Raw genomic sequence first — 15,518 nt, 5'->3', positions numbered from 1 at the left:
AAAAATATTAGGGCCAGTGAATTTTTGAGTAATTTTTAGAATACTGTTTCAGTTTCCTCACTAGGACTTTACTCCCTGTGTCTATCTTGAGTCAATTTTAGTTATTTATATACTTTTAGAAAAGTTTCTACTCTTTACATTTTCAAATATATTGGCATAATATTTTAATGATTTAGAAAACCATTTCTGTTCCTGCAGTTCAGTTTCTGTCATTATTCCTCATGTTTTTAATTTTCTTTTTCCTCTCAAGTATGTGTTTCCTATTTCATTAATTTTGAATCTTATCTTTATATCCCTTTTCATTTAAGTTTATACTGTTCCTTTTCTAATTTATTAGGTGAATGCTTAGTTCATTAATTTTTAGTCTTTCTTTATATACATGCACATACACATATATATTTAAAACTAAATTATCTTCCAAGTACCGATTTATCCAAATACCTTTAATTTGTTATACAGTATTTTTATTGTTGTTCAACTGTGTTTTACAATTCTAATTATGACATATCCTTGGGCCCATGAATAATTTAGATATGAGATTACAAATTTTCAAAGACACAGGATTTTATTTTCTCTGAGTAGTGGTTTTGCTTCTGCTTTACCTGCCAGAGTTTCATCTATTCAACTCCTATTCAAGTCAAGTATTTGCATTAATAACTCAGCTTGTGATTATTGCATTACAAGGTAAATGCAAGGTCTATAAATTCAGACTTTGGCATTGTGTTTTTCATGGGAGACTCTTATCCCTATCCTGAGCCCTGGGCATGTAGCAGGCTTTCTTAGTCTTTCCCTGGGTCAGTGGTGGTGGGGGGTGCGGTGTTTATCCTTCCCTTTTCATGGAGGATGTATGCTACCCATGGATCCGATTTTATGACCAGGTCTTATTTCCAGCTCTCTGCCTTGCATGATCCCAGGGCTATGCGACTTGTTTCCTCAGGATCATTAAAGCCCTAATCTCTAGATATTAGAGCTTATTTCTGGATTTGCTCTCCCCATCAGATGTCTGAGTGCCAGCTTGTGCACTCATTTATTTTGCTTTGAGTTCTGTATTTCTGATGCCAAGATATTTGTTTTTCTTTCTCTTTCTCTCTCTCTCTTTAGCTCAGCTGTGAATTTTAATTTGGTAAAATTTATCTCACATTTCCGTGTTTATAGTGAGAGTGTCAACCTTTGATTAACCTCTCACAGATCTGTCCAAACAGAACTGTGACTCCTGCTTCAGAGGGGACAGAAAATGAACTCATAAATTCAGTGGGAAGTAAAGAGCACATCACAGTTCTTCTATCGTTAATACATTAAGTAATTATAATATTAGCACCTGTGTGTGTGACTTTACCAACCTCTAGCAAGGGAGAATTCTACCACTCTTGCCGGAATATGTAATTTCATTTCTAGCATTTCAAGAAGGACTGATTTTTCCTTGTTGACATCTTTAGCACCAGAGTCAGAAAAACCAATACCTGAAATCTCAGGTATGCCAGTTGCAGCATATGTAAATAGAAGGGTCAAGTTTAATAATATTGTCTTTTGACCAAATATGCAGACTGTGTACTTGCTGATTCCCTGTTCTGCCAGAAAAACAAGACCTCGGGGCAACACCCACTGCTTGAATTTTGATTGATTATGTCATGGTATGCAAAGACATCCAAACTGAAGTTGGCTGTGGTATTACATGAAATCATTGTATTTAAGTGCTATATTTTTCCAAATGGCTTTAATCCTGGCTCACTTTACTTTTAACATGTACATGACTATAGATTTAAAGAGGACTTGAAATCATTGTTTTAGAAGTTGCCTCAAGTAAGACAACACCAGATTATAGTCTCGGAACTGTAAGGGTTAGATATTTTTAACAAGCTGCATTCAGATCATGGCCTGCAACATAATCCTTCTATAATCCTCGGCTTTAGGTCCCTCATTTCTGATAAAGAAGAGGGTGTGATCAAGGAACACAGAGTGCAGAAGTCGGCATTATGCCCAGAATGAGATGGCTTGGGGTCATTGGAAGGTTATTTTCATACCTGCCTCTATGAAATCAGTGGGGCGTATCACCATCCACTCTCTGACCCCTGAGTGATAATCTCTACATTCGGAACATTTCTAACGAAGGATTGACTAGGGATAAATTGTTAATACTCACCCACTCCCTGTTTAATTCCAGGAAATACTGTGATTTTTACCCTTTGCTTGTATAAATGCAGGAATTTGAGCTGCTGTACCTCTGTATCAGTGAAGCCTTTGGGTATCGACTGTCTCTGAATTAAATTTATAGGGCCCTACATTCTCTGGTAATTAGTGTTATCATGAGACGTACCATAGTTTATCAGTAAGTGCCCCAAATACCAAGTCTCATTGCTCTATCATACAAATTATTTCATTTTTTTTCTCTAGGAAGTTATGAAGTACAATATATAGACTGAATCCTTGCCCATCTTCCCTGCTTTCAAGGATCTCGGACCTAGTAGACATGAGCATACTAAGCAGAGGGAAGAGAATAACAACTATAAAAATTCAACAATTTTTTCAGTGAATTCAGAAGCCATTTCAGCAATTGATGGCAAAATTCTGTCTCCTATAAAATATACAGGAAGTGTTTTTTTATTGAAGTATATATAGTTTATTTATAATATTATGTTAGTTTCAGGTGTACAGCTTAGTGATTCAGCAATTTTTTCTGATTACATTCCATTATAGGTTATTACAAGATATTGAATATAATTCCTTGTGCTATACAGTACCTCCTTTTTGCTTATCTATTTTATGTGTAGTAGTTTGTATCTGTTAATCCTATAGTCCTAATTTGCCACATTCCTTTGGTAACCATAACTATTTCCTGTATCTGTGAGTCTCTTTTTATTTTGTTTATAGATGCATTTGTATTATTTTTTAGTTTCCACATATAGATGATGTCATACAGTGTAAATCTCTCTCTGTCTGACTTCACTAAGTATAATACTCTCTAGGTCCATCCGTGTTGCTGCAGATAACATTACTTCATTCTTTTTATGGCTAAGTAATATTCCTCTGTGTGTGTGTGTGTGTGTGTGTGTGTGTGTATACACACATACACAGTCATAACTTCTTAAGCTAATCATCTGTTAATGGCCACCTGGGTTGTTTTCATGTCTTGGCTACTGTAAATAATGCTGCTGTGAATATTGGGATGCATGTATCTTTTTGAATTAGAGTTTTTATTTTTTTCTGGACATTTACCCAGGAATGGGATTGCTTGATCATACGGTAGCTATTTTTAGTTTTTTAAGAAACTTCTGTACTGTCTTTCCATAGTGGCTGCACTAATTTACATTCCCAATAGGGAGTTCTCTTTTCTTCCCACCCTCTTCAGTCTGTATTATTTGTAGACTTCTTACTGCTACTGCTGCTGCTAAGTCACTTCAGTTGTGTCCGACTCTGTGCGACCCCACAGATGGCAGCCCACCAGGCTCCCCCGTCCCTGGGATTCTCCAAGCAAGAACACTGGAGTGGGTTGCCTTTTCCTTCTCCAATGCGTGAAAGTGAAAAGTGAAAGTGAAGTCACTCATTCGTGTCTGACCCTCAGTGACCCCATGGACTGCAGCCCACCAGGCTCCTCTATCCATGGGATTTTCCAGGCGAGAATACTGGAGTGGGGTGCCATTATGACAGCCATTCTGACAGGTATGAGGTGGTACCTCATTGTAGTTTTTAATTTGCATTTCTCTAATAATTAGTGAGCATCTTTTCATGTGCTTGTTGGCCATCTGTATGTCGTCTTTGGAAAAATTTCCATTTAGGTCATCGTCCCCTTTTTTGATTGAATTGTTTGAATTGTTTGTATATTTTGAATATTAGTCTCTTGTTGATTGTATAATTTGCAAATATTTTCTCCTAGTCCATAGTTTGTCTTTTCTTTATGGTTCCTTTGCTGTGCAAAGGCTTTAAATTTGATTAGGTAGATTTGTTCATTTTTACTTTTATTTCTTTTGGATCAGGAGACTGATCTAAGATAACATTGCTACAGTTTTTATGAGAATGATTTGCCTAGGTTCTTCTCTAGGAGTTTTATGATATCATTTTATATTTAGGTCTTTAAACCATTTTGGGTTTATTTTTGCATATGATATAAGGAAGTGTTCTGATATCTTTGATTTATATATAGCTGTCCCACTTTCCCAGCACCACTTGTTGAAGAGACTATCTTTCTTCATTTTATATTCTTATTTCTTTTGTTATAGATTTAACTGTAGGTGAGCAAGTTTATTTCTGGGCTCTCTATTATCTTCCATTGATCTATATATTAATATCAGTGTTTTGATTACTGTGGCTTTGTAGTGTAGTCTGAAGTCTGGAAGGGTTATGTCTTCAGCTTTATTCTTCTTCAGGATTGCTTTGGCAATTCTGGGTCTTTCGTGATTCCATATAAATTTTAGGGTTATTTGTTCTAGTCTTGTGAAAAATGTCATGGGTATTTTGATAGAAATTATATTAAATTTGTAAATAGTTTTGAGTACTATGGCCATTTTATTTTTTTATTGGAATATAATTGCTTTACAATGTTGTGTTAGGTTGTACAGTGTTAGGTTTATACACATGAATTAGCCACATGCATAAATATATCCCCTCCCTCTAGAGCCTTACTCCCATACACCCCCATCCCACCCCTTGAGCTCATCACAGAGCACTGAGCTGAGCTCTCTGTGCTCTATAGTAGCTTCCCACTATGATATTAGACATCAATTATAGGGAAAAAAAACTCTGTAAAAACAAAGACATATGGAAGTTAGACAATACACTGCTACATAACCAAGCGATCATTGAAGAAACTAAAGAGGAAATAAAACATACCCAGAAACAAATGACAATGAAAACTCAGTGACCAAAACACTATGGGATGCAGCAAAAGCAGTTCTAAGATGGAAGTTTATAGCAATACAATTCTACCTGAAGAAACAACAGTCTTAGTGTGTTTTTTTTTAACCTAGGTTTTGTTAAGAACTATAGTTCACATTGCTATTAAACCTTTCCAATGAGAAAGTTTACCCAGGGAGCCAATTTATTTTCCATAGTAGAAGCACTCAACAAATATATATGAGTACTTTAAAATATCAAATTTAATTTCAGTTGAAGTCTATGCATTTACAAAATAACTGAAGAAGCCTGGTGAGTCACCTTGCTATCTCTTGCCAAAGCCTCTTCGCATCAGAAAAACCTTTGGGTCAGCACTTTGATAATTCAGTATGTAGAAAATCCTGACATGAGTCAAACATTGTAGTCAGTTTTCACAATATGTTTAAAAGGAATTTGTTTTTCACCCTTTAATTATCTAAATTATAATTTAGTTTATGCTTTAGTTTATTATTCTAACTTTCTAGACCAAAATAACTCACTACTACCTTACAACTTGGTGTCCTTGTTGCATCTCAATCATTTACTACCAGGAAGTTAAAAAGTTACATTCATGACTGACAAGGGATTAGTCTCCAAAATGTACAAACAACTCATGACATCTAACAGCATCAAAACAACCCAATCAAAAAAATCCACAGAAGACCTAAGTCGACATTTCTCCAGAGAAGACATACAGATGGGCAAGAGGCACATGAAAAGATGTTCAACATTGCTAATTATTTGAGAAATGCAAATCAAAGCTACAGTGAGGCATCACTGCATACTAGTCAAAGTGGCTATCATCAAAAAATCTACAATCAACCAATGCTGGAGAGGGTGTGGATAAAACCTCCTACACTGTTGGTGGGAATGTAAATTGGTACAGTTACAATGGAAAACAGTATGGAGGTTCTGTAAACTAAAAATAAACCTACCATGCGACCCTGCCATCCCACTCCTGGGCATATATCCAGAGAAAAACATGATCCAAAAGGATACATGCATCGCAATGTTAACTGCAACACGGTTTACAATAGCCAAGACATGGAAGCAACCTAAATGTCCATTGACAGATAAATGAATAAAGAAGATGTGGTACAGACATACAGTGGAATGTTCAGTTCAGTCGCTCAGTCGTGTCTGACTCTTTGCGACCCCATGAATCGCAGCACGCCAGGCCTCCCTGTCCATCACCATCTCCCGGAGTTCACTCAGACTCACATCCATCGAGTCAGTGATGCCATCCAGCCATCGCATCCTCTGTCGTCCCCTTCTCCTCCTGCCCTCAATCCCTCCCAGCATCAGAGTCTTTTCCAATGAGTCAACTCTTCGCATGAGGTGGCCAAAGTACTGGAGTTTCAGCTTTAGCATCATTCCTTCCAAAGAAATCCCAGGGCTGATCTCCTTCAGAATGGACTGGTTGGATCTCCTTGCAGTCCAAGGGACTCTCAAGAGTCTTCTCCAACACCACAGTTCAAAAGCATCAATTCTTCAGGGCTCAGCTTTCTTCACAGTCCAACTCTCACATCCATACATGACCACAGGAAAAACCATAGCCTTGACTAGACGGACCTTTGTTGGCAAAGTAATGTCTCTGGTTCCGAATATGCTATCTAGGTTGGTCATAACTTTTCTTCCAAGGAGTAAGTGTCTTTTAATTTCATGTCTGCAGTCGCCATCTGCAGTGATTTTGGAGCCCCCCAAGAAATAAAGTCTGACACTGTTTCCATTGTTTCCCCATCTATTTCCCATGAAGTGATGGGACCAGATGCCATGATCTTCATTTTCTGAATATTGAGCTTTAAGCCAACTTTTTCACTCTCCACTTTCACTTTCATCAAAAGGCTTTTTAGTTCCTCTTCACTTTCTGCCATAAGGGTGGTGTCATCTGCATATCTGAGGTTATTGATATTTCTCCCGGCAATCTTGATTCCAGCTTGTGCTTCTTCCAGCCCAGCGTTTCTCATGTACTCTGCCTATAAGTTAAATAAGCAGGGTGACAATATACAGCCTTGACATACTCCTTTTCCTATTTGGAACCAGTCTGTTGTTCCATGTCCAGTTCTAACTGTTGCTTCCTGACCTGCATATAGGTTTCTCAAGATGCAGGTCAGGTGGTCTGGTATTCCCATCTCCTTCAGAATTTTCGACAGTTTATTGTGATCCACACAGTCAAAGGTGAAATAATGCCATTTGCAGCATCATGGATGGGCCTAGAAATTGTCAGATTGAGTGAAGTAAGTCAGTAGAGAAGGAGAAATAATGACATTCCTTCCATGTGGAATCTAAAAAAGAAATTACACAAATGAACTTACAAAATATAAACAGACTCACAGACTTAGAGAATGAACTTATGGTTTCTAGGGGTAAGGGAGAGGGGAGGGATAGCTTGGGAGTTTGTGATAGACACGTACACATTGCTGTATTTAGAATGGATAATCAACAAGGACCTACTGTATAACACAGGGAACTCTGATCAGTGTTAATGTGGCAGCCTGGGTGGGCGTTTCCGGGAGAATGGATACATAAATATGTATGGCTGAGTACCTTCACTGTTCATCTGAAACTATCACAACATTGTTAACCAGCTATACCACAACACAGAATAAAAAGTTATTTTAAAAAACAAGTTGTATTCATGTTTCTGTTAGTTTTGAACTTGTTGAAAACATCCATTTGAACAACTTTTTGGATATGTAGTATAGAGATGGTAAAATCTTTAAAAACATGTGGACCCAGAGAAATGAGCTTTAAATATTCTCTTACAGTTTGGAAAGAAATTTTTCTATGTGATAACTTTAGTTTGGGTTTTCCAGATATGTCCTTTAAGATGGAATATTTATTAAAGATATTGCTTGCACATATAAAAACAAACACTGCCAAATCTTACTTGAGGAAGTACCCTCTTTCTTTCATTTTTTTATATTAGTGTAATTGTGTTTCCAAATTTGCTGGCATGTTGACTGCAGCACTTTAACAGCATCATGTCTTAGGATTTTAAATAGCTCAGCTGGAATTCCATCACCTCCACTAGCTTTGTTTATATTAATGCTATTGAAGACCCACAGACTCCAGAATATCTGGCTCTAGGTGAGTGACCCCACCATCATGGTTATCTGGGTCATCAAGACTTTTTTTTTGTACAGCTCTTCTGTGTATTCTTGCCACATCTTCTTAATATCTTCTGCTTCTGTTAGGTCCATACCATTTCTGTCCTTTATTGTGCCCATCTTTGCATGAAATGTTCCCTTGATAGCTCTAATTTTCTTGAAGAGATCTCTAGTCTTTCCCCTTCTGTTGTTTTCCTCTATTTGTTTGCACTGTCACTTAAGAAGGCTTTCTTAGTTCTCTTTGCTATACTTTGGAACTCTGCATTCAATTGGATATATCTTTCCCTTTCTCTTTTGCCTTTCACTTATCTCCTTAGCTATTTTCAGGGTCTCCTCAGATAATCATTTTGCCTTGTTGCATTTCTTTTTCTTTGGGATGGTACTGTTAAAGGACTGCACTCAATCTGCCAGCAAATTTGGAAAACTCAGCAGTGGCCAGAAAACTGGAAAAGTTGTTTTCATTCCAATCTCAAAGAAGGGCAATGCCAAAGAATGTTCAAACTCCAGTACAACTGCACTCATTTCACATGCAAGCAAGGTCATGCTCAAAATCCTTCAAGCTAGGCTTCAACAGTACATGAATTGAGAACTTCCAGATGTATAAGCTGGATTTAGAAAAGGCAGAGGAGCCAGAGATCAAATTGCCAACATCTGCTGGATCATAGAAAAGCAAGAGAATTCCAGAAAAACATCTACTTCTGCTTCATTGACTGTGCCAAAGCCTTTGACTGCATGGATCACAACAAACTGAGGAAAATTCTTCAAGTGATGAGAATACTAGACTACCTTACTTGCCTCCCGAGAAATCTGCATGCAGGTCAAGAAACAACAGTTAGAATTGGACATGAAACAATGGACTAGTCCCAGATTGGGAAAGAAAGTGAAGTCACTCAGTCGTGTCCAACTCTTTGCAACCCCATGGATTGTAGCCCACCAGGCTTCTCCATCTATGGGATTTCCCAGGCAAGAATACTGGAGTGAGTTGCTGTTTTCTTTGCCAGGGGATCTTCCCAATCCAGGGATCGAACCTGGGTCTCCTGCATTGTAGGCAGATGCTTTTACCGTCTGAGCTACCAGGGAAGTCTTAAATTGGGAAAGGAGTATGTATATTGTCACCCTCTAAATAGCTTATATGCAGCATACATCGTGCAAAATGCCAGGCTGGATGAAGCACAAGCTGTAATCAAGATCACCAGGAGAAACATAAATAAGCTCAGATATTCAGATGGCAGAAAGTGAAGGGGGGAACTAAAGAGCCTCTTGATGAAGATGAAAGAGGAGAGTGAAAAAATCTGGCTTAAAACTCAACATTCAAAAAATTAAGATCATGATATCTGGTCCCATCACTTCAAGGCAAATAGATGGGGAAACAATGGAAACTGACAGACTCTATTTTCTTGGACTCCAAAATCACTGCAGATGGTGACTGCAGCCATAAAATTAAGACGTTTGGTCCTTGGAAGAAAAGCCATGACAAACCTAGACATCGCATTAAAAAGCAGAGATATCGCTTTGCTGACAAAAGTCTGTCTAGTCAAGGCTATGGTTTTTCCAGTAGTCTTGTATGCATGTGATAGTTGGGCCATAAAGAAGGCTGAGAGCCAAAGAATTGATGCTTTTGCACTCTGGTGTTGGGTAAGACTCTTGAGAGTCCCTTGGACAGCAAGGAGATCAAACCAGTCAATCCTAAAGGAAATCAATTCTGAATATTCATTGGAAGAACTGATGCTGAAGCTCCAATCCTTTGGCCACCTGATATGAAGAGCATCAGGAAAAACCCTGATGCTGGGAAAGATTGAAGGCAGGAGCAGAAGGGTATGACAGAGGATGAGATGGTTGGATGGCATCATCAACTTAGTGGACATGAGTTTGAACAAACTCCAGGAGATAGTGAAGGATAGGGAGGCCTGCCATGCTGTTAGTCCATGGGGTTGAAAATAGTCAGTCTTGATTGAGTGACTGAACAACAACAATTGTGTTTGTGTTTTCCCTATCTCTTATTTTGCTTTATTGGGCCCTAGAAATGAATGGAAAAAATATTCCAGAAGCATAGGAATAAAAACAGATGCAGGAGGAGCAGCTTGATCACATGTGAGGGCAGTCTTGAAGATTTGCCTTGGTGTTGGAAGAAATTGAATGATTTGTCAGAGCCCTTTAAGTGTAGACTCAGAATGAGTAAAGGGCTGATGGCAAAAAGCAGCCAGAACATTCTGAAAACAAAGGTGACTTACTTTGTGATAGGGTCCCAAACAAAATGTGCTTTTTGGTCACGCTGTGCTCCTGAGTTTGCTGTTTGTACCTGACCCTGCTTCTCGTCCTGATCACAGGAACAAGTTAGTACAGTTTCCCTGGCAGTTGGTTCAACATTTGTCACCTGATTCCATATTCTTCTACTTATGACTAAAAACCTAAAGCAAACACACACAAAAAAAGAGTAGACTCTTAAATATTTATTGAATACTTATAGAACACAGAATAAACTTTGATAAGTGCCAGGCACTGTGCAAAGAATGAGAATAGAAATAGATGAATGTCATACAGTCCCTGCCTACATGGACTGTATTATCTAGTAGTATAGACAGACACTGACCAGCTATCTATAATGTTATATGAAAATTATGACCCACACAGTATTTATGAGGAGATAAATGAGGGTGGTCAGTTCTTTGAGGGGAAGTCAAAGGTTTCACAAAGGAGATGTGAGCTAAATCTCAAAGTAGGAGCAGGAGTTTGTTAGGTAGAGGAAGGTGAGAAGAAGAGCATTTTAAGCCAAGAAAAGGTGAGCAGAGTTATGAGAGTTGCTGGTGCCTTGGGGAACTGTATGTCCTGCTAGCTAGTGGAGGTATTGATCAGTGACCCAGTGATGTGCTCAAACTGAGGCAGTGCCTGCAGGCACGACCTCTCCTAAACTATCTAATGTCTTTCTGGTCATAACTGAGTTTTCAGGTAAAAAGAGGTATGAAGAATTTTTTTCTTGATATGAAATCTAAAACTGTGAAGACCCTCAACCTCTTTTCAACATGTAGAGCAAATAATAGAATTGGACTCATTTGTAGCAAGTAACATTTTTTTCCATAAATGTGTGGAGAGGTGGTTTGGGGAAATTTGAAGTTGTACAAGCATAATGCGATACCTAGTAGAGGGACCTCTCCAATAATTTTACAGACATAATATTCTTTCTTTATCCCTGGCTGAGCCAAAAAGGAAGTTCATCGCTTCCTGCTGGAATTTGCTATGTATTTGCTATTCTACAAGACTAAGACTCCAAGATCTGAGTTGCCAGGTCAGAGTCCTGCTTCCCAGGGATGATTCTGTTCAATAAAGCAAAGAGGAGCCTCTCTTTACTCATCTGTAGCAAGGAAATCTTCAGAAAGAACTGGTGAATGCTTTGGACATTACTTGTATTTTGTGTGTGTTATCTATCATAGAGTTTCCCCTTCGTATTTCTTTTTTTAAATAGAAAACTCGTTTCTGAGAATTTTTCAGTCACATTTTCTATCACTAGTATATCATTCTCTTGTGAATGAGTCTTTGACACTCCCTCAGAATCATTCGATAAATGATGGAGACTTGTCACAGGAAGTGACCCAAAGGAAATGACACCTGAGACCTTTGTGGCCTGAAGAAGGGGTGATCATTATGGATCTTCAGTTCAACATTATGCAGGATGGGAGTGCTGCGGTGGGGGTAAGGGGTCGGGGGCAGAATGCTGAGCAGGCCCACCATTGGCAGGGAGCATGGAAGACCCTAATTGTAAGCTCTGTGGGAGCAGGGGGCTGGTCTCTGCTAGCTTATGCCCCTGGAGCTTTGTCTGACACGTGACAGGTTCTTAACCAAACAATCACCACCTGAAGGAGGAGGAATTGAAAAGGTCTCTTTGTGACTGGAACACAGAGAACAAGGGGCTGCATGAAATAAACTGACCCTGAGAGAAAGAGCTGTACAAGGCCTTGTGCCCCTTAAAGATAAGGGGCTTTGTCCTCGGCAGTGGAACACCAGTAAAGGATTTTAAACACGACTGGTTTGCTCTACAGTGTAATGCCAGAGCTTCCCAACTCTTTGACTGTGATCAGCAGGGAGAAACGCATTTTACTTTGCTCTTGTTGTTCAGTCACTCAGTCGTGTCCAACTCTTTGCAACCCCTTGAACTGCATGCAGCATGCCAGCCTTCCCTGTCTATCACCAACTCCCAGAGCTTGCTCAAACTCATGTTCATTGAGTTGGTGATGCCATCCAACCATCTCATTCTCTGTGGTCCCCTTCTCCTCCAGCCTTCAATCTTTCCCAGCATCAGGGTCTTTTCTAATGAGACAGTTCTTTGTTATCAGGTGGCCAAAGTATTGGAGCTACAATTGTAACATCAGTCCTTCCAATGAATGTTCAGGCTTGATGTCCTGTAGGATTGACTGTTTTGATCTTCTTGCAGTCCAAGGGATTCTTAAGAATCTTCTCCAACATCACAGTTCGAAGGCATCACTTTGACACTCAACCTTCCCTGATAAAACACACACGCACGTAACTAAAATAATTTTTATGAGCAATGCTTATCCTTACTAAACGTGATGTGGTCCATTATTTTCTATTTTATTTGTTGTTTTTAAAAAGTAGTGGTCAAAGACTGCTGCATATATATTTTACTTTATTTTTTAATTGAAGGATAATTGCTTTACAGTATTATATTGGTTTCTATCAAACATCGACATGAATCAGCCATGGGTTTACTATGTTTCCCACCACCTGAATATCCTTCCCACCTTCCTCCCCATCCTACTCTGCTACATTGTTACCAAGCCCTAGTTTGAGTTCCCTGAGTCATACAGCAAATTCCCATTGGCTGTTTATTTTACATACAGTAATGTATGCTTCCGTGTTACTCTCCCCATACATCCCACCCTTTCCTTCCACCCACCACCACAAGCTGTGTCCATAAAGTCTGTTCTCTATGTCTATGGCTCCATTGCTGCCCTGCAAATAGATTCATCAGTACCATCATTCTAGATTCCATACATATGCATCAATATACAATTTGCTTTTCTCTTTCTGAATTATTTTGTGTAATAGGCTCTAGGTTCATCCACTTCATTAGGACTGACTCAAATGTGTTCCTTTTCTATGGCCGAGTAATATTCCATAGTATACATGTACCATAGCGTCTTTATTCATTCATCTGTCGATGGACATCTAGGTTGTTTGCATGTTCTAGCTACTGTAAATACAGCTGCAATGAACATTGGGGTGCATGTGTCTTTTTCAATTTTGGTTTCCTAAGGGTATATGCCTAGTAGTGGAATTGCTGGGTCATATGGTAGTTTTATTCCTAGTTTTTTAAGGAATCTCCATATTTGTTCTCCATAGTAGCTGTTTCAGTTTACCCTCCCACCAACATTGCAAGTGGGTTCTCTTTTCTCCACACCCTCTCCATCATTTGTTTGTGGACTTTTTGATGACGGCCTTTCTGACCATCAAGCACTGCTATATTTAAAATGGATAACCAACAAAGACCTATTGTATAGTACATGGAACTCTGCTCAGTGTTATGTGGCAGCCTGGATGGGAGGGGGTTTTGAGGGAGAATGGATACACATATATGTATGGCTAAGTCCCTTTGCTGTTCACTTGAGTTGATTCAGTTGGTACAAAAGTAATTGCAGTTTTGGACTGTGAATTTTAAATCATTATAACTAGGCTCAAACACATCTTTATTAATCAAAACAGGAACCATTATAATCAACACATTTATTCCAAAGAGAAATAAGTTTGTTTATTTTTGTAGTGTAAAAATCTGTGGTTCATGATTTGATGAACTCTTAGAAAGCATTTTCTGCCTCCTGCTGGTTGTGGAGGCATTTTCCCTGCAAAAAGTTGTTGAAATGCTTGAAGAAGTGGTAGGTGGTTGGTGAGAGGTCAGGTGAATATCGCAGATAAGGCAAAATTTCATAGCCCAATTTGTTCAGTTTCTTTGGTTGTGTATGTGCTATCAGGCATTGTCATGGAGAAGAATTAGGCCCTTTCTGTTGACCAATGCCAGCTGCAGGCATTGCAGTTTTTGGTGCATCTCATCAATGCTGAGCATACTTCTCAGATGTAATGGTTTTGCTGGGATTCAGAGAGCTGTGGTGGATCAGACAGCAGACCACCAAACGGTGATCACGATCTTTTTTTGCTGCAAATTTGGCATTGGGAAGTGCTTTGGAGCTACTTCTTGGTCCAACCCTACTAAGCTGTTCATTGCCAGTTGTATAAAATCCACTTTTTGTTGCCCATCAAGAACTGGTTTGTTGTTGCTGCGCAGAATAAGAGAAGATGACATTTCAAAATGATTTTTTTTTATTTTCAGTCAGCTCATGAGGCATGCACTTATGAACTTTTTTCACCTTTCTAATTTGCTTCAAATGCTGAATGACCATAGAATGGCTGATGTTGAGTTCTTTGGCAACTTCTCATGTAGCTGTAAGAGGATCAGTTTTGATGATCCTCTCAGTTGGTTGTTGTCAACATCCAATGGCCAGCCACTACGCTCTTTGTCTTCAAGGTTCCTCATCTGCTTTGCAAAACTTCTTAAACCACCGCTGCACTGTACCTTCTTTATTAGCTACTGGGCCAAAGGAGTTGTTGATGTTGCAAGTTACCTCCACTGTTTTACGACCCATGTTTGAACTTGAATTAAAAAATTGCTTGAATTTACTTTTTATCTAATATCATTTCTATAGTCTAAAATAAATATAAAATAAACAGCAAGAAATAAGTCATTAGCAAAAAAACCCGTAAAGCGAGAAATGCACATTAAAAGAATGTATAACATAACCATATTTATTTAAGAATGTATTCCAAATGGCGATGTGCAGCAATGAAAAACCATGATTACTTTTGCACCAACCTAATATTGTTCATCAGCTATGTCCCACCCAGTACAAAAAAAAAGGTAGTGGTCAATACCAGTATAGTCGACTGATGGGTTGTAAGTACAGTTTGAAATGGATTCAATTCCGTGGAAATAAAATCTCTACCAATGGAGGCTTTTTGCATAAAATTATAGAAACCAGCAACTTTAAGTGATCTAGAAAGGTCAGAAGATACTAGCTTCAAAACAATATGCAAAGTAGAACTCTGGAGAGATGCTAGTTCCAGGGAAATGCATAACAGCATGTCAAGTGTGGGAAGGATTTTAGAAGTTACCCAATCCAGATGGAAAGTACCGCCCTAGAGTAGACCTGCTTCAGGGCACGGGGGAATACCATCAGAGGGGCCCAGTGCCCAGGTTTCTCCATATCTGCTTTCTTTCCCTTCAGCCTCCCCTGCCAGTGCTTCTCACAACAAGCTGAGGCATGGATGCATGCTGATCTTATCACCATTTTGTACATCTGGATACTGAAGCCTAAGGAGGTCATGTGACTTGCTTTGCAAGGCTACTTGGCTGAGAAAACAGAGCAGAGCTGCGTTCCAAGTCTCTCTTCACTGGTCTGGCCATCTTTCCATCACACTGTACTGTTTCATACACATATATGAAGAAAAACTAGGCTTGAAAGTAACAGTGCAGCATTT

The 15,518-nt window shown here is 38.9% G+C and overlaps 1 protein-coding gene and 1 non-coding gene across 2 annotated transcripts in view; one reads left to right on the top strand and one right to left on the bottom strand.

The window, feature by feature from the left end:
* Positions 1–15,518, top strand: part of CRYBG1 (crystallin beta-gamma domain containing 1) — a 228,536-nt gene that overhangs the window by 38,057 nt on the left and 174,961 nt on the right. The gene's annotated exons all lie outside the window — the stretch shown is intronic.
* On the bottom strand, positions 8,984–9,056 carry TRNAC-ACA (transfer RNA cysteine (anticodon ACA)). The gene has a single exon. It is a non-coding gene; the product is annotated as a tRNA-Cys (tRNA).

Source organism: Budorcas taxicolor, chromosome 9 (assembly GCF_023091745.1).
Source record: "Budorcas taxicolor isolate Tak-1 chromosome 9, Takin1.1, whole genome shotgun sequence".
Lineage (NCBI taxonomy): Eukaryota > Metazoa > Chordata > Mammalia > Artiodactyla > Bovidae > Budorcas > Budorcas taxicolor.
Note: the sequence above shows the minus strand (reverse complement) of the source record. Positions and strands in the feature narration are given on the sequence as shown.